Here is a 22,303-nt window from a genome sequence, read left to right on the forward strand (position 1 = left end):
GGGATTTGTGATGTCACCTAGAACCTTCACAGCAGCGACAGCTTTATGAGGAGCATCAGCACTGCTCTGCCTGAGCAGAACCATCACCGCCATAGGTTGTCAAATAACCCGGGTTTAACCCACACAGGTAAGTCCAATGGGGTGCAGGCATGTCCTCTATGCTTACAGCTTCCCGTGGGTGTTGGTTTGATACCGTTTGGGGACAGCCAAGGAGGCATCTGCAGGCAACAAAGGTAGGTGTGTGCTTGTGTGTGTGTTTCCTATGCAGATCCTAAGCCCAGTGTCACATGCAAGTAGGAGGAGTAAGAAGGGTTCCTGGCAAATCCGGGTTATGGATTGCATTTAAAAAGGCCCCGTGGGAGTGCAATGGGCCCCTGTCTTGCTGCTTAGCAATAATGGTATGGGTTTAGGTTCTGCTGTGTGTACTGGTGGTTGACTGCCCCCCAGCCCAGAGTGTGCATGGAAAATTGTCTGGCAGCCTCCCTGACAGCAAGCAGTGATAGTGCCCATGAAGGGCACCTTGTTGGGCCCGCCCCTTTCACGGTTATCGCTTCTCGGCCTTTTGGCTAAGATCAAGTGTAGTATCTGTTCTTATCAGTTTAATATCTGATACGTCCCCTATCTGGGGACCATATATTAAATGGATTTTTGAGAACGGGGGCCGATTTCGAAGCTTGCTTCCGTCGCCCTATGCATTGACCCGATATGGCAGTATCTTCGGGTACAGTGCACCACCCCCTTACAGGGTTAAAAAGAAAGATTCCTACTTTCATTGCTACCTGCTTGCTGGCTAGCCAGCTAGCCAGCCCTGTGGGCCTTGCTGCTGCTGCAGCCAAAAAACAAAAGGTGGTGCTGCTGCTGCTTCTGCTTCTGCTGCTTCTGCTTGTGTCTGGCCGCTGTTGGAGCGTCCAGGCACAGGACTTCTGCTGCTGCTGACTAAATGGCCTCCTTAATTGGATCATTTGAGTAGCCAGCACACCTGTGCAGGTAGGGCATGACATGATAGGCAGCTGCCTTGATAGCGGGTGGGTGCTGAATGTTCCTAATTGACAAAATAAGATTAATGCTTATGAAGAAATATAAAATCTCATCCCTTCCCCAATATCGCGCCACACCCCTACCCCTTAATTCCCTGGTTGAACTTGATGGACATATGTCTTTTTTCGACCGTACTAACTATGTAACTATGTAACATAACATGGGGGGGGGGGGGGGTCTCCTGGCTGTTCACACAGGTGTGTCATTGCTGTACATTGACCATGCATTGCTTCTGTGGTATTGCAAAGGCAAAGACAAATGCTTCCAGCCATCCATTGCACTAATGGATTGGTCATCAGCTGGCTGTCTATGTCCCGCATCAATATAGACCAAAGTACAGAGGGTTAGGCTATGCTATTGTGCACCTACCTGATGCATCAGAAGGTGCGAGGCCCTTGCTAAATTCTGTGCACAGACTTTGAGATCTATACTTTAGACTGTATCTAAACCTGCTCCAACATGGACTGACATTCTGGCCTACTTTCAGCCGATGCGACTTGTCTGTCGCTGAACAGTCGCTTTTTATGTATTCAGCACCTATGTATAATGTTGTAAAAATGCTCTAGAAGCTAAAGTCGCAGAAATGTCACACATATTTGGCCTGCAACTTTCTGTGCGACAAATTCAGACAGGAAAAATCAGTATAAATCCTTAGAAAATTATCCCCCAGTGTCTCCATCTGCTGGCGGTATTGAATAAGCATTGCTGCACTGATGGGGTATGCATTAGACGAAAAAAAAGAAGAAAAAGAATAATAATACGCCCAGAAAAGAGGCGAAAAGGAGAAAAACGTAAAAAAACGTGAAAAAAAAGTAAGAGGAAGAGAAGGGAAAAAAAGGTGGAAATGGGTTTAAAAGTGATTTCGGCGGAGAAATATATATATATATATATATATATATATATATATATATATACGCGCACACACACACACATATATATAAACGTATTCTCCGTTGAGATATTGCAGCCGCTGCTGTGTCCAGGCCCAGGAGCCTTAGCACTGTGCTGTGATGTCACTCAATACCACTGACATCACTAGGTGTAAACAACATCTCTCCTTTGCTGTGTATGTGACTATGGAGCTGTTTGGTGATGTCGTCTATTATGGCCTTCATAGAAGCAACAGGAGATTGTTGCATCCATCTAGAACCCTCAGAACTACAGTGCTATGATGTCACTCACTTCCACAGGCCTTGCAGAGTGTAAACAACAACAACCCAGCTTTGTTGTGTATGTAACCATAGGGATTTGTGATGTCACCTAGAACCTTCACAGCAGCGACAGCTTTATGAGGAGCATCAGCACTGCTCTGCCTGAGCAGAACCATCACCGCCATAGGTTGTCAAATAACCCGGGTTTAACCCACACAGTCCAATGGGGTGCAGGCATGTCCTCTATGCTTACAGCTTCCCGTGGGTGTTGGTTTGATACCGTTTGGGGACAGCCAAGGAGGCATCTGCAGGCAACAAAGGTAGGTGTGTGCTTGTGTGTGTGTTTCCTATGCAGATCCTAAGCCCAGTGTCACATGCAAGTAGGAGGAGTAAGAAGGGTTCCTGGCAAATCCGGGTTATGGATTGCATTTAAAAAGGCCCCGTGGGAGTGCAATGGGCCCCTGTCTTGCTGCTTAGCAATAATGGTATGGGTTTAGGTTCTGCTGTGTGTACTGGTGGTTGACTGCCCCCCAGCCCAGAGTGTGCATGGAAAATTGTCTGGCAGCCTCCCTGACAGCAAGCAGTGATAGTGCCCATGAAGGGCACCTTGTTGGGTCCGCCCCTTTCACGGTTATCGCTTCTCGGCCTTTTGGCTAAGATCAAGTGTAGTATCTGTTCTTATCAGTTTAATATCTGATACGTCCCCTATCTGGGGACCATATATTAAATGGATTTTTGAGAACGGGGGCCGATTTCGAAGCTTGCTTCCGTCGCCCTATGCATTGACCCGATATGGCAGTATCTTCGGGTACAGTGCACCACCCCCTTACAGGGTTAAAAAGAAAGATTCCTACTTTCATTGCTACCTGCTTGCTGGCTAGCCAGCTAGCCAGCCCTGTGGGCCTTGCTGCTGCTGCAGCCAAAAAACAAAAGGTGGTGCTGCTGCTGCTTCTGCTGCTTCTGCTTCTGCTTGTGTCTGGCCGCTGTTGGAGCGTCCAGGCACAGGACTTCTGCTGCTGCTGACTAAATGGCCTCCTTAATTGGATCATTTGAGTAGCCAGCACACCTGTGCAGGTAGGGCATGACATGATAGGCAGCTGCCTTGATAGCGGGTGGGTGCTGAATGTTCCTAATTGACAAAATAAGATTAATGCTTATGAAGAAATATAAAATCTCATCCCTTCCCCAATATCGCGCCACACCCCTACCCCTTAATTCCCTGGTTGAACTTGATGGACATATGTCTTTTTTCGACCGTACTAACTATGTAACTATGTAACATAACTTGGGGGGGGGGGGGGTCTCCTGGCTGTTCACACAGGTGTGTCATTGCTGTACATTGACCATGCATTGCTTCTGTGGTATTGCAAAGGCAAAGACAAATGCTTCCAGCCATCCATTGCACTAATGGATTGGTCATCAGCTGGCTGTCTATGTCCCGCATCAATATAGACCAAAGTACAGAGGGTTAGGCTATGCTATTGTGCACCTACCTGATGCATCAGAAGGTGCGAGGCCCTTGCTAAATTCTGTGCACAGACTTTGAGATCTATACTTTAGACTGTATCTAAACCTGCTCCAACATGGACTGACATTCTGGCCTACTTTCAGCCGATGCGACTTGTCTGTCGCTGAACAGTCGCTTTTTATGTATTCAGCACCTATGTATAATGTTGTAAAAATGCTCTAGAAGCTAAAGTCGCAGAAATGTCACACATATTTGGCCTGCAACTTTCTGTGCGACAAATTCAGACAGGAAAAATCAGTATAAATCCTTAGAAAATTATCCCCCAGTGTCTCCATCTGCTGGCGGTATTGAATAAGCATAGCTGCACTGATGGGGTATGCATTAGACGGAAAAAAAGAAAAAAAAGAAGAATAATACGCCCAGAAAAGAGGCGAAAAGGAGAAAAACGTAAAAAAACGTGAAAAAAAGTAAGAGGAAGAGAAGGGAAAAAAAGGTGGAAATGGGTTTAAAAGTGATTTCGGCGGAGAAATATATATATATATATATATATATATATATATATATATATATATACGCGCACACACACACATATATATAAACGTATTCTCCGTTGAGATATTGCAGCCGCTGCTGTGTCCAGGCCCAGGAGCCTTAGCACTGTGCTGTGATGTCACTCAATACCACTGACATCACTAGGTGTAAACAACATCTCTCCTTTGCTGTGTATGTGACTATGGAGCTGTTTGGTGATGTCGTCTATTATGGCCTTCATAGAAGCAACAGGAGATTTTATAACAAGACAGGAGGCTTGCATTATATGCATTGTTCTTCTTTACTGCAGACATATAGCAGCCCATAAACAGTTAAATTCCACAAGAAAAAACTTTACACACAATGTGAAACGTACAGGTGTGACCACCTAACTTGCTAGATAAATGTAACCAATGAGAATACAGGATCCCATATATAAGGTTCAGGTAAAGCATATTCTTCCTCTTCTTTGCTGCTTGCAGCCAGATAAGTATCACTGTGTACATTCAATTTTATAACATACAATTATATATTCTAGTAGATATTTTCCTTCCATTACTACTGTATTCTCTGTCTATCTATCTTTCCTGTCTTACGCCATTACTATCCCTTGTCCGGCTGCGGGTATAGATTTAAACATTCATTTTTATTTTCTTTATCTTAACTTTCCGGTTAATTTGACTATACATTACCTTTGTCGTGCGCTCTTGTGGTCCCGCTACTCTCCGGCGGCCATTAATACATCGCGCACCTCCTCAGTTTCCCCTGTACGAGACTGCTTCTAAGTCTCGCGAGAACTCGGCGCAAGTGGTTCTCACTTGCTGCGCTCGAGCCGTTCCTGTCAGACGCGCGCTGCTCGCCTGACAGGAATCCTCCCTGTGACACTTCTCCTCACAATAGTGATATACTGTCTTTAGAATAATAATTTTTACTTTATTCTCGGGGGTTTCTGTCTTATCTTGTCCTTTTTAGGACTACAGTATTACAATTTACTTATATATATTTAATTAATTATTTCCTGGATATTCACATATATTAATTTCAACATATATTAATTTTGGAAATAATTATACTAAGTGCCCTACTATTTCACTATGTCTACTGAACAGCAAAAGTCCTCTAATTCTGACATTATTATCAATGACCAACTACAATTATTGGTGGACCATTCAGTCTCTAGATCTGTGCACACTGCCGTTAATAATGCCATGGCAGCGGTTCAAGAAACCATTGCAGACTCTGTAGCCAGAGCGATATCTCAATCTTCAGCACAACTGGCACACCAATCCCTGAGTTCCCATAGTCATACAAAAAAGAGACTTTCTTCCCATGATGACCTATTACCTAAAAAACATAGAAAAACTATTTTCAAAGAAAAAGGTCAAAATGATGATGATAATCTGCTTAAAAAGTGCAGTCATACTGATGTTACCACACAACATCCAGGACCCTCTAGCCGGGAGGAGTATAATGATACACGGGTTAATATTACATCTGATATACCTATATCTGAGGAATATGTTTACGATGAAACCTATGAATATTATAATGGAGAACGAGATGATGGGGAACTTGTTGATGACTCCGATTTTACGGATGGAAATGACCCCTCATACTTACCTACTGAAATTGAGGGTGATGTTTATTGTGATGACAGTACACCTTCTAGTTCTAAGGTGGTAGATAGTCAAGGCATTCCTTACTTTGATCCCTCCCAAATAGTTCACCCCAGATCCGGAGAGTGGACCCCATCTGCTGAGGTAGACAAATTTATTTGTCTCTGGCTACGTAAAAACATGGACAATAAAGCCAGGAATAAACTTAGGGCCGAGTGCCCACGTCCCACTTTATCCACAGCTTCCTCAGCTACTCCCGATATTGATCCTATTTTATCTAGATTCATACAAAAATCGGGAAAAAATCCTATTAAAGGAATTGACCGCAGTTTTAAACTGTGTCAGGATAAGTTCTTAGATTTACTGGGCCCATTGACTCGTATTATGGAAATGTCCGAAGAGGCATTTAAAACTGGCAACCCTATTAACAATGACTCCCTTAGGGGATGGATACAAAGGACTATTTGCTTGTTCGGTAGCATAAATGAGGCCTTCTGTATAGAGAGAAGACGATCTATTTTATTAAAATTAGACCCACAGCTAACCTATTTGGCTCCCACTCCTACATCCACGGATGTGGATAATCACCTTTTCGGTGACAATTTTATCAAAGAAATTTCTAAGTACGTGGGCTTATTTTCCACACTGGACAAAGCCCAGGTGTCATTGAAAAAAGTCTTTCCCACTAGGGTTTTTGGAAGGGCCGGGAGAAGCAGGGGTCGTTTTCCCGGCCGTCACACTCAATTCAGAGCACAATATAGAGGCCCCGCTTACACAGACAGAGCTGCCTATTCCATCCCCCCTCCCCAACCACAACCTCAACCCCAACCCTTTTTCCCTTATCGAGGTCGAACATGGAGACCAAGGGGACAAAGATTCAACACCCGTTCCAGACCAACAGGTAAGTGCACAATTAACAACTTCTTTCCTTCCCCCAGTGGGCGGAAGACTCCTAAATTTTTCCCATTTTTGGGAAAGGATATCTTCCGACCAATGGATTATCAATACAACAAAGGGTTATCTGATAGAATTCATTACTATTCCATCTCAAACTCTTCCTCCTCCTCCCATTCATTTTTCTGTGGAGGATCAAAATCTTATAGAATTGGAAATAAAAGACCTTCTGACCAAACAAGCCATTATTCAGGTACCCCTAAATTCTCCAGGTTATGTAAGCAATCTTTTTCTAGTGAAAAAGAAGGATGCTGGCTATCGCCCAGTAATAAATTTAAAACATTAAACAATTTAGTAATATATCGCCATTTCAAGATGGAGGGCATCCATCTTCTAAGAGACATGTTATGGAAAACGATTGATGATAAAAGTCGATCTAAAAGATGCTTACCTCACGGTACCAATTCATCCTATTTCCCAACCGTTTCTTCAATTTGTTTGGAAAGGGAACAAATGGCAGTTCACTTGTCTTCCCTTCGGCCTTTCATCGGCCCCTTGTGTTTCACCAAATTGATGAAACCAATAATAGCACTATTACGATCCAGAGGTGTTCGTCTCATAATTTATTTGGACGACATTCTCATTATGGCAAGTTCATACCAATTAGCCATTCTCCATATGAATTGGACTCTGGATCTGTTATCAAATCTCGGATTCTTAATAAACCAAGACAAATCCATTCTTGTTCCTTCTCAGGAAATGGAATTTCTGGGTTTCTTGATCAATTCTCAGACGGCTCTATTGAGCCTTCCATTGAAGAAATTGAAGACGATTCGCAGGGAAATTCGATCATTACTCAACAAAAACCTAATTTCTCTTCGAGCCATAGCTCGAATTGTGGGTCTCTTATCTGCATCAATTCAGGCCATCTTTCCGGCCCCGTTACACTATCGAGCTCTTCAACGTCTAAAAATTCAGCACTTGAGAGAAGGCTTGGGATACTCAGACGAGATCCAACTATCTTCAGAAGCGAAGGAAGAGTTAATTTGGTGGCTGCACCATATCCAGGAATGGAATGGGAAGACCATTTTCAACCCCCTGCCAGATCTAATTCTGGAATCAGACGCAAGCCTAACTGGATGGGGAGCTCGTTGTGGCCACCTATCCACGGGTGGCAAATGGTCCATCCAGGAATCTCAAATCCACATCAATTGTCTGGAATTGATGGCCGGATTCTTTGCCCTCAAGAGTTTTGTGGGGGACAGAACCCATTGTTGTATACTTTTACGCATGGACAATATTTCAGCGGTCCAATATATCAATCGTTTAGGAGGAACGAATTCCCCTATGTTGGCGAGCATTGCCAAAGACCTATGGCATTTTTGTTTGGACAGGGAGATCATTCTCAAAGCAGAGTACATCCCGGGCCTTTCCAATATAATAGCCGATTGGAATTCCCGCTATCTCAAGGATTACAGCGATTGGAGATTAGATCCTTCTATATTTCACCAACTTCATCTTTTGTGGGGTCCTCTATACTTGGACCTGTTCGCTTCCAGACTGAATCGTCAGATTCAAAGATTCTTCAGTTGGCCCCCGGATCCGGAATCATTAGGGACAGATGCTCTCATACAAATTTGGCCAAATCAGAGACTATATGCGTTTCCCCCCTTCATTCTGATCCCCAGGTTACTTTTCCAGATCTCAATTCAGAAAGCTTCGGTAGTACTAATAACTCCGTGGTGGCCATCACAACCTTGGTTCCCCCAAATATTGGGGATGTTAATAGATTATCCAAGGATCTTACCCAATCTCAACAATTTGTTGTTAGACCCCCTAGGGAATCCACATCCACTGATTGTGTCGCAACAACTTCAACTTGTAGCTTGGTTAATTTCAGGCCAATCCCCTCGGAGTACGTACTTTCTCAATCAACTAGAGACATTTTATCAGAAGCATGGGCTCCAGGCACCAGGATCGCTTATAGATCAGCCTGGAGACTTTGGTCTGATTGGTGCCTACAACGGGATCTGGATCCCATATCGGCACCTATTCCCTGTATCTTGAATTATCTATCGGCTTCTTTTGATTCAGGAAAAGCGTATCGTACGTTGAACCTGTACCGATCAGCCATATCTTTCTATCACTCTCCAGTAAATACTCTCCCCATTGGGAAACATCCGATTGTATGTAAACTTCTAAAAGGCATGCGTTTTAAACGTCCACCCACTCCCAAATATCAATCTACTTGGGATGTCAATTTAATTTTAGAATTGTTTAATTCGTGGCAAGATAATGATACTCTTTCGTTAAAACTTCTGTCTTTTAAATTAACTACGTTACTCTGTCTAATATCCATTAAAAGGATTTCTGATGTCAGAATTCTTGATGTATCTCAAAGACAATTCTCCCCTCAAGGAGTTATCTTCTTTATATATAAAAGGACAAAAACTAATATTCGTCAGGTGTTTTATCCATCCTTTCCTCATAACGACAAACTTTGTGTAGTCAAATGTCTTCAAGCATATGAGACTAGAACTTTAACACTTCGACATTCTGCTTGTTCTCAATTACTCATTTCCTTCTGTAAACCTCATTTACCTGTTTCTTCTGCAACTCTAGCTAGATGGGTCAGAAACGTCATGTGTATGGCTGGTATCGATACTTCGGTATTTGGGGCTCATTCTGTTAGAGGAGCAGTATCCACTAAAATAATTCAAACAGGTGGCTCTTTATCAGACCTTCTGAAGGCAGCTAATTGGTCTTCAGATTCAACTTTTAAAACCTTTTATTATAGACCTGATTCCCATATATCTATGTCATTACTATAATTGATTATTATTTTTTGTTTGTTGAATATAATTCGATAACTTTAAACATGCATATAATGCGAGCCTCCTGTCTTGTTATAAAATTGGGGATTTTCCTAGTATTATGACGGAAAATATGGATTTTATAAAAGACAGGAGGCGAGCATTATCCCTCCCTCTACCACCCTTCTAACTATTATATTTTGATATATTTCAGCTTATTAATCAACCAGGGATGTCGACCTACGTTCTTCAATTTATATTCTTTTGGATGATGACCTCTTTCCTCTCTCAAGTTTTCCTCCAATTACATCATTGAAGGAGTCCAAATTGTATACAACCCTATTCAGTCATTCTACAGTTTTTCGAAGTTACAGAAAATTTTTCAGTTGGACCTTACTTATTGGACTTTATGTTGAACTTATCTATCCGCACAAAGAAGAGGAAGAATATGCTTTACCTGAACCTTATATATGGGATCCTGTATTCTCATTGGTTACATTTATCTAGCAAGTTAGGTGGTCACACCTGTACGTTTCACATTGTGTGTAAAGTTTTTTCTTGTGGAATTTAACTGTTTATGGGCTGCTATATGTCTGCAGTAAAGAAGAACAATGCATATAATGCTCGCCTCCTGTCTTTTATAAAATCCATATTTTCCGTCATAATACTAGGAAAATCCCCAATTGTTGCATCCATCTAGAACCCTCAGAACTACAGTGCTATGATGTCACTCACTTCCACAGGCCTTGCAGAGTGTAAACAACAACAACCCAGCTTTGTTGTGTATGTAACCATAGGGATTTGTGATGTCACCTAGAACCTTCACAGCAGCGACAGCTTTATGAGGAGCATCAGCACTGCTCTGCCTGAGCAGAACCATCACCGCCATAGGTTGTCAAATAACCCGGGTTTAACCCACACAGGTAAGTCCAATGGGGTGCAGGCATGTCCTCTATGCTTACAGCTTCCCGTGGGTGTTGGTTTCATACCGTTTGGGGACAGCCAAGGAGGCATCTGCAGGCAACAAAGGTAGGTGTGTGCTTGTGTGTGTGTTTCCTATGCAGATCCTAAGCCCAGTGTCACATGCAAGTAGGAGGAGTAAGAAGGGTTCCTGGCAAACCCGGGTTATGGATTGCATTTAAAAAGGCCCCGTGGGAGTGCAATGGGCCCCTGTCTTGCTGCTTAGCAATAATGGTATGGGTTTAGGTTCTGCTGTGTGTACTGGTGGTTGACTGCCCCCCAGCCCAGAGTGTGCATGGAAAATTGTCTGGCAGCCTCCCTGACAGCAAGCAGTGATAGTGCCCATGAAGGGCACCTTGTTGGGCCCGCCCCTTTCACGGTTATCGCTTCTCGGCCTTTTGGCTAAGATCAAGTGTAGTATCTGTTCTTACCTGCTCCAGTGTGGCTGGGACGTCAGGGAGGAGCTGGAGGAGACCAAAAAGAGCTTGAAAAGGCACTTTGAGGAGGAATCCAAGCGAATCGTCTTTCGTTCCAAGGTGGAGAACCTGGAGAAGGGTGAGAAATGTAACTCTTTCTTTTTCAGGAAGCTCCATGCCGGCCACACGCCCCTGACTGAGCTACGAGATGAGACCGGACACATGAGGAGCGGCAAGGAGGAAGTGATGGGGGTCGTCCACGACTTCTACAGCAACCTCTACGCCCCCAAGTCATCCGACCCCGAAGCCGCCGAGAGGTTCCTGTCAGGTGTCAATAACGTTGTTGATCCCGCAGGTGCGGCGGCTATGGACGATCCCTTGACGGTGGGGGAGCTGCTCTCTGCCGCTAAATCCTTTAAGCCCGGCAGGACCCCGGGCAGTGACGGTCTCCCGGCCGAGCTCTACGTAGCGCTGGGTGACCTGATCTGTCCGGACCTGTTGGAGGTGTACGAGGAGATGGTGGTGGGGGGCAGAATGCCTCCGTCGTTGAGGGAAGGGATGATCACGATCTTGTATAAGCGGAAGGGGGAGAGATGTGACCTGAAAAACTGGCGTCCCATCTCTCTCCTGAACGTGGACTACAAGATCCTCGCCAAGGTGCTGGCCAACAGGCTGAAACCTGTCATGGGGCAGATCGTCCATCCGGACCAGACCTGCAGCATTCCTGGCCGCAGGATTGCCGACAGCCTTGCCCTTGTGAGAGACACGGTCCATTACATCCAGGACTGCGGGGGCCGCGCCGCCCTGGTCAGCTTAGATCAGGAGAAGGCGTTCGACCGTGTCTCCCACGCATTCATGGACAGGGTTTTGCGCAGGCTGGGTCTGGGGAAGATGTTTTGCTCTTTTGTTAACGTTATGTATTTTGACATTTACAGCACGGTGTTGGTGAACGGCTGGAAGACTGACCCCTTTCCTATTCTTTCAGGGGTTAGACAAGGCTGCCCTCTTTCACCTCTCCTTTTTGTTTGTGTTATAGAGCTCTTCGCTGAGACTATCCGGCAGAATGGAGAGATCAGAGGGATCACCGCACCAGGACCAGATCGCCACGAGGTCAAGTGCTCGCTCTACATGGACGACGTGACCGTCTTCTGCGCTGACCAGCGTTCGGTGACTGCACTCGTCCAGACCTGCGAGGACTTCGGCAGAGCTTCGGGGGCAAAAGTCAACTGCGGGAAGTCGGAGGCCACGCTCTTCGGGGAGTGGCACCTGGCTTCTTCCGCCCCCTTCCCCTTTACTATTAAGCCGGACTTCATTCAAATTCTTGGAGTCTGGTTCGGGAAGGAAGGAGCGGCCCTTAAGTCTTGGCAAGACCGACTAGGAAGGATAAACTCAAAGATCGGACTGTGGAGCTCCAGAAAGCTCACGATGGAAGGCAAGGCACTTGTCCTGTGGAGTGAAGTTTTGCCTGTGCTCCAATATACCGCACAGGCCTGGCCTCCCCATACCACCGTTTGCAAGGCCATCACCCGGACAGTGTTTGGCTTCGTCTGGGGCAAAATGGACAGAGTCAAGAGGACCGTGATGTACAAGGAACCCCGCAAGGGTGGGAAGGGAATACCCGACATCCCCGCTCTGCTGAGGGCCTCCTTTGCATGTGTCACGGTGCAGCGGACTCTTGTTGAAAAGACTGGCTCAGCGGGCAGGTCCATGTCTCGCTTGCTTCTCATGCCCCTCTGGAGACAGCTGGGCTGGGACAAGTGGGACAGCTCCATCCCTTACAACTGGAACACTCCCTGGTTCTATGGGGATGTTGTCCGGTTTGTGAGGGAGCACCAGCTGGAAGGACTGAAACCCGACCTATGGAAGCCGAAGACAATCCACAAGCTCATCCGAGCTAAGGACTCGACCGAGCTGGTTCCGGGACTGCCCGCAGCCACTGCAGAGACAATTTGGAACAATGTGGCCTCAAAGCGGCTTACCAATGGACACAAGGACTTGTCGTGGATGGCCGTCATGGGAGGTCTCTCTCTCAGGTCATTCATGCATGCCCGCAACCTGTGCAAGACCCGGTACTGCCCCCGTTGCCCCTACGTGGAGGAAACATCTTTCCACGTGTTTTGGCAGTGCCCCTTTGCACAGGGTCTGTTGGACGCCCTAGAACAGGAACTCAGAGACTCAGTGCCCAGGAGCTGCCTATCGTACCATTCGGTGCTTTACGGCCTGTTCCCTGGGACCCACGACGTGGAGGCCATCCAGGAGGCCTGGCGCCTTATGAACTGTTTTAAGGACGCAGTGTGGCTTGCCAGGAACCGCCTCGTGATCAACAGGGAAAACATGTCCGTCCGGGACTGCCGCAGGTTCATCAAGAACCTGCTTAGAGACTATTCCATCTTGGACAGCTCGGCCGTTGATGAGGAAGAAGAGGAGTGAAGACCCCTCTCCTTCTCCCATGTCTCCCTGAAGATACAGCCCAACAGTTTGGCCCTGTGATCCGCCCCCTCCCTACCCCCACATAGTCGCCCCACACCCCTACCCCGATCACAGATTGTATTATTTGGTTTTTGTTTGATCTCTTGTGCCTTTATATTGCAGGATTGAGCTGAATGTTAGAGTAGCATGGTGTGCGATGTATAGCTTAGGGAACCTTTGCTGTGTATTGTACTATCATGCTTTGTGTGACTGTAATTTATTGTACGACTTGTAATGACTGAACGGAAAATAAAGCTCTTTCAATCAAAAATCTGTTCTTATCAGTTTAATATCTGATACGTCCCCTATCTGGGGACCATATATTAAATGGATTTTTGAGAACGGGGGCCGATTTCGAAGCTTGCTTCCGTCGCCCTATGCATTGACCCGATATGGCAGTATCTTTGGGTACAGTGCACCACCCCCTTACAGGGTTAAAAAGAAAGATTCCTACTTTCATTGCTACCTGCTTGCTGGCTAGCCAGCTAGCCAGCCCTGTGGGCCTTGCTGCTGCTGCAGCCAAAAAACAAAAGGTGGTGCTGCTGCTGCTTCTGCTGCTTCTGCTTCTGCTTGTGTCTGGCCGCTGTTGGAGCGTCCAGGCACAGGACTTCTGCTGCTGCTGACTAAATGGCCTCCTTAATTGGATCATTTGAGTAGCCAGCACACCTGTGCAGGTAGGGCATGACATGATAGGCAGCTGCCTTGATAGCGGGTGGGTGCTGAATGTTCCTAATTGACAAAATAAGATTAATGCTTATGAAGAAATATAAAATCTCATCCCTTCCCCAATATCGCGCCACACCCCTACCCCTTAATTCCCTGGTTGAACTTGATGGACATATGTCTTTTTTCGACCGTACTAACTATGTAACTATGTAACATAACATGGGGGGGGGGGGGGTCTCCTGGCTGTTCACACAGGTGTGTCATTGCTGTACATTGACCATGCATTGCTTCTGTGGTATTGCAAAGGCAAAGACAAATGCTTCCAGCCATCCATTGCACTAATGGATTGGTCATCAGCTGGCTGTCTATGTCCCGCATCAATATAGACCAAAGTACAGAGGGTTAGGCTATGCTATTGTGCACCTACCTGATGCATCAGAAGGTGCGAGGCCCTTGCTAAATTCTGTGCACAGACTTTGAGATCTATACTTTAGACTGTATCTAAACCTGCTCCAACATGGACTGACATTCTGGCCTACTTTCAGCCGATGCGACTTGTCTGTCGCTGAACAGTCGCTTTTTATGTATTCAGCACCTATGTATAATGTTGTAAAAATGCTCTAGAAGCTAAAGTCGCAGAAATGTCACACATATTTGGCCTGCAACTTTCTGTGCGACAAATTCAGACAGGAAAAATCAGTATAAATCCTTAGAAAATTAACCCCCAGTGTCTCCATCTGCTGGCGGTATTGAATAAGCATTGCTGCACTGATGGGGTATGCATTAGACGAAAAAAAAGAAGAAAAAGAAGAATAATACGCCCAGAAAAGAGGCGAAAAGGAGAAAAACGTAAAAAAACGTGAAAAAAAAGTAAGAGGAAGAGAAGGGAAAAAAAGGTGGAAATGGGTTTAAAAGTGATTTCGGCGGAGAAATATATATATATATATATATATATATATATATATATATATATATATACGCGCACACACACACATATATATAAACGTATTCTCCGTTGAGATATTGCAGCCGCTGCTGTGTCCAGGCCCAGGAGCCTTAGCACTGTGCTGTGATGTCACTCAATACCACTGACATCACTAGGTGTAAACAACATCTCTCCTTTGCTGTGTATGTGACTATGGAGCTGTTTGGTGATGTCGTCTATTATGGCCTTCATAGAAGCAACAGGAGATTGTTGCATCCATCTAGAACCCTCAGAACTACAGTGCTATGATGTCACTCACTTCCACAGGCCTTGCAGAGTGTAAACAACAACAACCCAGCTTTGTTGTGTATGTAACCATAGGGATTTGTGATGTCACCTAGAACCTTCACAGCAGCGACAGCTTTATGAGGAGCATCAGCACTGCTCTGCCTGAGCAGAACCATCACCGCCATAGGTTGTCAAATAACCCGGGTTTAACCCACACAGGTAAGTCCAATGGGGTGCAGGCATGTCCTCTATGCTTACAGCTTCCCGTGGGTGTTGGTTTGATACCGTTTGGGGACAGCCAAGGAGGCATCTGCAGGCAACAAAGGTAGGTGTGTGCTTGTGTGTGTGTTTCCTATGCAGATCCTAAGCCCAGTGTCACATGCAAGTAGGAGGAGTAAGAAGGGTTCCTGGCAAATCCGGGTTATGGATTGCATTTAAAAAGGCCCCGTGGGAGTGCAATGGGCCCCTGTCTTGCTGCTTAGCAATAATGGTATGGGTTTAGGTTCTGCTGTGTGTACTGGTGGTTGACTGCCCCCCAGCCCAGAGTGTGCATGGAAAATTGTCTGGCAGCCTCCCTGACAGCAAGCAGTGATAGTGCCCATGAAGGGCACCTTGTTGGGCCCGCCCCTTTCACGGTTATCGCTTCTCGGCCTTTTGGCTAAGATCAAGTGTAGTATCTGTTCTTATCAGTTTAATATCTGATACGTCCCCTATCTGGGGACCATATATTAAATGGATTTTTGAGAACGGGGGCCGATTTCGAAGCTTGCTTCCGTCGCCCTATGCATTGACCCGATATGGCAGTATCTTCGGGTACAGTGCACCACCCCCTTACAGGGTTAAAAAGAAAGATTCCTACTTTCATTGCTACCTGCTTGCTGGCTAGCCAGCTAGCCAGCCCTGTGGGCCTTGCTGCTGCTGCAGCCAAAAAACAAAAGGTGGTGCTGCTGCTGCTTCTGCTGCTTCTGCTTCTGCTTGTGTCTGGCCGCTGTTGGAGCGTCCAGGCACAGGACTTCTGCTGCTGCTGACTAAATGGCCTCCTTAATTGGATCATTTGAGTAGCCAGCACACCTGTGCAGGTAGGGCATGACATGATAGGCAGCTGCCTTGATAGCGGGTGGGTGCTGAATGTTCCTAATTGACAAAATAAGATTAATGCTTATGAAGAAATATAAAATCTCATCCCTTCCCCAATATCGCGCCACACCCCTACCCCTTAATTCCCTGGTTGAACTTGATGGACATATGTCTTTTTTCGACCGTACTAACTATGTAACTATGTAACATAACATGGGGGGGGGGGGGGGGGGTCTCCTGGCTGTTCACACAGGTGTGTCATTGCTGTACATTGACCATGCATTGCTTCTGTGGTATTGCAAAGGCAAAGACAAATGCTTCCAGCCATCCATTGCACTAATGGATTGGTCATCAGCTGGCTGTCTATGTCCCGCATCAATATAGACCAAAGTACAGAGGGTTAGGCTATGCTATTGTGCACCTACCTGATGCATCAGAAGGTGCGAGGCCCTTGCTAAATTCTGTGCACAGACTTTGAGATCTATACTTTAGACTGTATCTAAACCTGCTCCAACATGGACTGACATTCTGGCCTACTTTCAGCCGATGCGACTTGTCTGTCGCTGAACAGTCGCTTTTTATGTATTCAGCACCTATGTATAATGTTGTAAAAATGCTCTAGAAGCTAAAGTCGCAGAAATGTCACACATATTTGGCCTGCAACTTTCTGTGCGACAAATTCAGACAGGAAAAATCAGTATAAATCCTTAGAAAATTATCCCCCAGTGTCTCCATCTGCTGGCGGTATTGAATAAGCATTGCTGCACTGATGGGGTATGCATTAGACGAAAAAAAAGAAGAAAAAGAAGAATAATACGCCCAGAAAAGAGGCGAAAAGGAGAAAAACGTAAAAAAACGTGAAAAAAAAGTAAGAGGAAGAGAAGGGAAAAAAAGGTGGAAATGGGTTTAAAAGTGATTTCGGCGGAGAAATATATATATATATATATATATATATATATATATATATATATACGCGCACACACACACATATATATAAACGTATTCTCCGTTGAGATATTGCAGCCGCTGCTGTGTCCAGGCCCAGGAGCCTTAGCACTGTGCTGTGATGTCACTCAATACCACTGACATCACTAGGTGTAAACAACATCTCTCCTTTGCTGTGTATGTGACTATGGAGCTGTTTGGTGATGTCGTCTATTATGGCCTTCATAGAAGCAACAGGAGATTGTTGCATCCATCTAGAACCCTCAGAACTACAGTGCTATGATGTCACTCACTTCCACAGGCCTTGCAGAGTGTAAACAACAACAACCCAGCTTTGTTGTGTATGTAACCATAGGGATTTGTGATGTCACCTAGAACCTTCACAGCAGCGACAGCTTTATGAGGAGCATCAGCACTGCTCTGCCTGAGCAGAACCATCACCGCCATAGGTTGTCAAATAACCCGGGTTTAACCCACACAGGTAAGTCCAATGGGGTGCAGGCATGTCCTCTATGCTTACAGCTTCCCGTGGGTGTTGGTTTGATACCGTTTGGGGACAGCCAAGGAGGCATCTGCAGGCAACAAAGGTAGGTGTGTGCTTGTGTGTGTGTTTCCTATGCAGATCCTAAGCCCAGTGTCACATGCAAGTAGGAGGAGTAAGAAGGGTTCCTGGCAAATCCGGGTTATGGATTGCATTTAAAAAGGCCCCGTGGGAGTGCAATGGGCCCCTGTCTTGCTGCTTAGCAATAATGGTATGGGTTTAGGTTCTGCTGTGTGTACTGGTGGTTGACTGCCCCCCAGCCCAGAGTGTGCATGGAAAATTGTCTGGCAGCCTCCCTGACAGCAAGCAGTGATAGTGCCCATGAAGGGCACCTTGTTGGGCCCGCCCCTTTCACGGTTATCGCTTCTCGGCCTTTTGGCTAAGATCAAGTGTAGTATCTGTTCTTATCAGTTTAATATCTGATACGTCCCCTATCTGGGGACCATATATTAAATGGATTTTTGAGAACGGGGGCCGATTTCGAAGCTTGCTTCCGTCGTCCTATGCATTGACCCGATATGGCAGTATCTTCGGGTACAGTGCACCACCCCCTTACAGGGTTAAAAAGAAAGATTCCTACTTTCATTGCTACCTGCTTGCTGGCTAGCCAGCTAGCCAGCCCTGTGGGCCTTGCTGCTGCTGCAGCCAAAAAACAAAAGGTGGTGCTGCTGCTGCTTCTGCTGCTTCTGCTTCTGCTTGTGTCTGGCCGCTGTTGGAGCGTCCAGGCACAGGACTTCTGCTGCTGCTGCTGACTAAATGGCCTCCTTAATTGGATCATTTGAGTAGCCAGCACACCTGTGCAGGTAGGGCATGACATGATAGGCAGCTGCCTTGATAGCGGGTGGGTGCTGAATGTTCCTAATTGACAAAATAAGATTAATGCTTATGAAGAAATATAAAATCTCATCCCTTCCCCAATATCGCGCCACACCCCTACCCCTTAATTCCCTGGTTGAACTTGATGGACATATGTCTTTTTTCGACCGTACTAACTATGTAACTATGTAACATAACATGGGGGGGGGGTCTCCTGGCTGTTCACACAGGTGTGTCATTGCTGTACATTGACCATGCATTGCTTCTGTGGTATTGCAAAGGCAAAGACAAATGCTTCCAGCCATCCATTGCACTAATGGATTGGTCATCAGCTGGCTGTCTATGTCCCGCATCAATATAGACCAAAGTACAGAGGGTTAGGCTATGCTATTGTGCACCTACCTGATGCATCAGAAGGTGCGAGGCCCTTGCTAAATTCTGTGCACAGACTTTGAGATCTATACTTTAGACTGTATCTAAACCTGCTCCAACATGGACTGACATTCTGGCCTACTTTCAGCCGATGCGACTTGTCTGTCGCTGAACAGTCGCTTTTTATGTATTCAGCACCTATGTATAATGTTGTAAAAATGCTCTAGAAGCTAAAGTCGCAGAAATGTCACACATATTTGGCCTGCAACTTTCTGTGCGACAAATTCAGACAGGAAAAATCAGTATAAATCCTTAGAAAATTATCCCCCAGTGTCTCCATCTGCTGGCGGTATTGAATAAGCATTGCTGCACTGATGGGGTATGCATTAGACGAAAAAAAAGAAGAAAAAGAAGAATAATACGCCCAGAAAAGAGGCGAAAAGGAGAAAAACGTAAAAAAACGTGAAAAAAAAGTAAGAGGAAGAGAAGGGAAAAAAAGGTGGAAATGGGTTTAAAAGTGATTTCGGCGGAGAAATATATATATATATATATATATATATATATATATATACGCGCACACACACACATATATATAAACGTATTCTCCGTTGAGATATTGCAGCCGCTGCTGTGTCCAGGCCCAGGAGCCTTAGCACTGTGCTGTGATGTCACTCAATACCACTGACATCACTAGGTGTAAACAACATCTCTCCTTTGCTGTGTATGTGACTATGGAGCTGTTTGGTGATGTCGTCTATTATGGCCTTCATAGAAGCAACAGGAGATTGTTGCATCCATCTAGAACCCTCAGAACTACAGTGCTATGATGTCACTCACTTCCACAGGCCTTGCAGAGTGTAAACAACAACAACCCAGCTTTGTTGTGTATGTAACCATAGGGATTTGTGATGTCACCTAGAACCTTCACAGCAGCGACAGCTTTATGAGGAGCATCAGCACTGCTCTGCCTGAGCAGAACCATCACCGCCATAGGTTGTCAAATAACCCGGGTTTAACCCACACAGGTAAGTCCAATGGGGTGCAGGCATGTCCTCTATGCTTACAGCTTCCCGTGGGTGTTGGTTTGATACCGTTTGGGGACAGCCAAGGAGGCATCTGCAGGCAACAAAGGTAGGTGTGTGCTTGTGTGTGTGTTTCCTATGCAGATCCTAAGCCCAGTGTCACATGCAAGTAGGAGGAGTAAGAAGGGTTCCTGGCAAATCCGGGTTATGGATTGCATTTAAAAAGGCCCCGTGGGAGTGCAATGGGCCCCTGTCTTGCTGCTTAGCAATAATGGTATGGGTTTAGGTTCTGCTGTGTGTACTGGTGGTTGACTGCCCCCCAGCCCAGAGTGTGCATGGAAAATTGTCTGGCAGCCTCCCTGACAGCAAGCAGTGATAGTGCCCATGAAGGGCACCTTGTTGGGCCCGCCCCTTTCACGGTTATCGCTTCTCGGCCTTTTGGCTAAGATCAAGTGTAGTATCTGTTCTTATCAGTTTAATATCTGATACGTCCCCTATCTGGGGACCATATATTAAATGGATTTTTGAGAACGGGGGCCGATTTCGAAGCTTGCTTCCGTCGCCCTATGCATTGACCCGATATGGCAGTATCTTCGGGTACAGTGCACCACCCCCTTACAGGGTTAAAAAGAAAGATTCCTACTTTCATTGCTACCTGCTTGCTAGCTAGCCAGCCCTGTGGGCCTTGCTGCTGCTGCAGCCAAAAAACAAAAGGTGGTGCTGCTGCTGCTTCTGCTGCTTCTGCTTCTGCTTGTGTCTGGCCGCTGTTGGAGCGTCCAGGCACAGGACTTCTGCTGCTGCTGACTAAATGGCCTCCTTAATTGGATCATTTGAGTAGCCAGCACACCTGTGCAGGTAGGGCATGACATGATAGGCAGCTGCCTTGATAGCGGGTGGGTGCTGAATGTTCCTAATTGACAAAATAAGATTAATGCTTATGAAGAAATATAAAATCTCATCCCTTCCCCAATATCGCGCCACACCCCTACCCCTTAATTCCCTGGTTGAACTTGATGGACATATGTCTTTTTTCGACCGTACTAACTATGTAACTATGTAACATAACATGGGGGGGGGGGGGGGGGGTGTCTCCTGGCTGTTCACACAGGTGTGTCATTGCTGTACATTGACCATGCATTGCTTCTGTGGTATTGCAAAGGCAAAGACAAATGCTTCCAGCCATCCATTGCACTAATGGATTGGTCATCAGCTGGCTGTCTATGTCCCGCATCAATATAGACCAAAGTACAGAGGGTTAGGCTATGCTATTGTGCACCTACCTGATGCATCAGAAGGTGCGAGGCCCTTGCTAAATTCTGTGCACAGACTTTGAGATCTATACTTTAGACTGTATCTAAACCTGCTCCAACATGGACTGACATTCTGGCCTACTTTCAGCCGATGCGACTTGTCTGTCGCTGAACAGTCGCTTTTTATGTATTCAGCACCTATGTATAATGTTGTAAAAATGCTCTAGAAGCTAAAGTCGCAGAAATGTCACACATATTTGGCCTGCAACTTTCTGTGCGACAAATTCAGACAGGAAAAATCAGTATAAATCCTTAGAAAATTATCCCCCAGTGTCTCCATCTGCTGGCGGTATTGAATAAGCATTGCTGCACTGATGGGGTATGCATTAGACGAAAAAAAAGAAGAAAAAGAAGAATAATACGCCCAGAAAAGAGGCGAAAAGGAGAAAAACGTAAAAAAACGTGAAAAAAAAGTAAGAGGAAGAGAAGGGAAAAAAAGGTGGAAATGGGTTTAAAAGTGATTTCGGCGGAGAAATATATATATATATATATATATATATATATATATATATATATACGCGCACACACACACATATATATAAACGTATTCTCCGTTGAGATATTGCAGCCGCTGCTGTGTCCAGGCCCAGGAGCCTTAGCACTGTGCTGTGATGTCACTCAATACCACTGACATCACTAGGTGTAAACAACATCTCTCCTTTGCTGTGTATGTGACTATGGAGCTGTTTGGTGATGTCGTCTATTATGGCCTTCATAGAAGCAACAGGAGATTGTTGCATCCATCTAGAACCCTCAGAACTACAGTGCTATGATGTCACTCACTTCCACAGGCCTTGCAGAGTGTAAACAACAACAACCCAGCTTTGTTGTGTATGTAACCATAGGGATTTGTGATGTCACCTAGAACCTTCACAGCAGCGACAGCTTTATGAGGAGCATCAGCACTGCTCTGCCTGAGCAGAACCATCACCGCCATAGGTTGTCAAATAACCCGGGTTTAACCCACACAGGTAAGTCCAATGGG

At 45.6% G+C, this 22,303-nt stretch overlaps 5 non-coding genes and 2 pseudogenes across 5 annotated transcripts; all 7 read left to right on the forward strand.

Annotated features, from left to right (window-relative positions):
- The first annotated feature begins 546 nt into the window (after positions 1-546).
- LOC130320730 (U2 spliceosomal RNA) lies at positions 547-737 on the forward strand. The gene has a single exon (XR_008866584.1). It is a non-coding gene; the product is annotated as a U2 spliceosomal RNA (small nuclear RNA).
- A 2,085-nt stretch (positions 738-2,822) lies between these two features.
- On the forward strand, positions 2,823-3,013 carry LOC130320732 (U2 spliceosomal RNA). Its single transcript, XR_008866585.1, has one exon. It is a non-coding gene; the product is annotated as a U2 spliceosomal RNA (small nuclear RNA).
- A 7,840-nt stretch (positions 3,014-10,853) lies between these two features.
- Positions 10,854-10,985, forward strand: LOC130320834 (U2 spliceosomal RNA; annotated as a pseudogene).
- Positions 10,986-13,607: 2,622 nt separating this feature from the next.
- On the forward strand, positions 13,608-13,780 carry LOC130320813 (U2 spliceosomal RNA; annotated as a pseudogene).
- A 2,093-nt stretch (positions 13,781-15,873) lies between these two features.
- Positions 15,874-16,064, forward strand: LOC130320733 (U2 spliceosomal RNA). The gene has a single exon (XR_008866586.1). It is a non-coding gene; the product is annotated as a U2 spliceosomal RNA (small nuclear RNA).
- A 2,093-nt stretch (positions 16,065-18,157) lies between these two features.
- On the forward strand, positions 18,158-18,348 carry LOC130320793 (U2 spliceosomal RNA). The gene has a single exon (XR_008866640.1). It is a non-coding gene; the product is annotated as a U2 spliceosomal RNA (small nuclear RNA).
- Positions 18,349-20,430: 2,082 nt separating this feature from the next.
- LOC130320734 (U2 spliceosomal RNA) lies at positions 20,431-20,621 on the forward strand. The gene has a single exon (XR_008866587.1). It is a non-coding gene; the product is annotated as a U2 spliceosomal RNA (small nuclear RNA).
- Positions 20,622-22,303: the final 1,682 nt, after the last annotated feature.

This window comes from Hyla sarda, unplaced genomic scaffold (assembly GCF_029499605.1).
Source record: "Hyla sarda isolate aHylSar1 unplaced genomic scaffold, aHylSar1.hap1 scaffold_222, whole genome shotgun sequence".
Taxonomy (NCBI): domain Eukaryota; kingdom Metazoa; phylum Chordata; class Amphibia; order Anura; family Hylidae; genus Hyla; species Hyla sarda.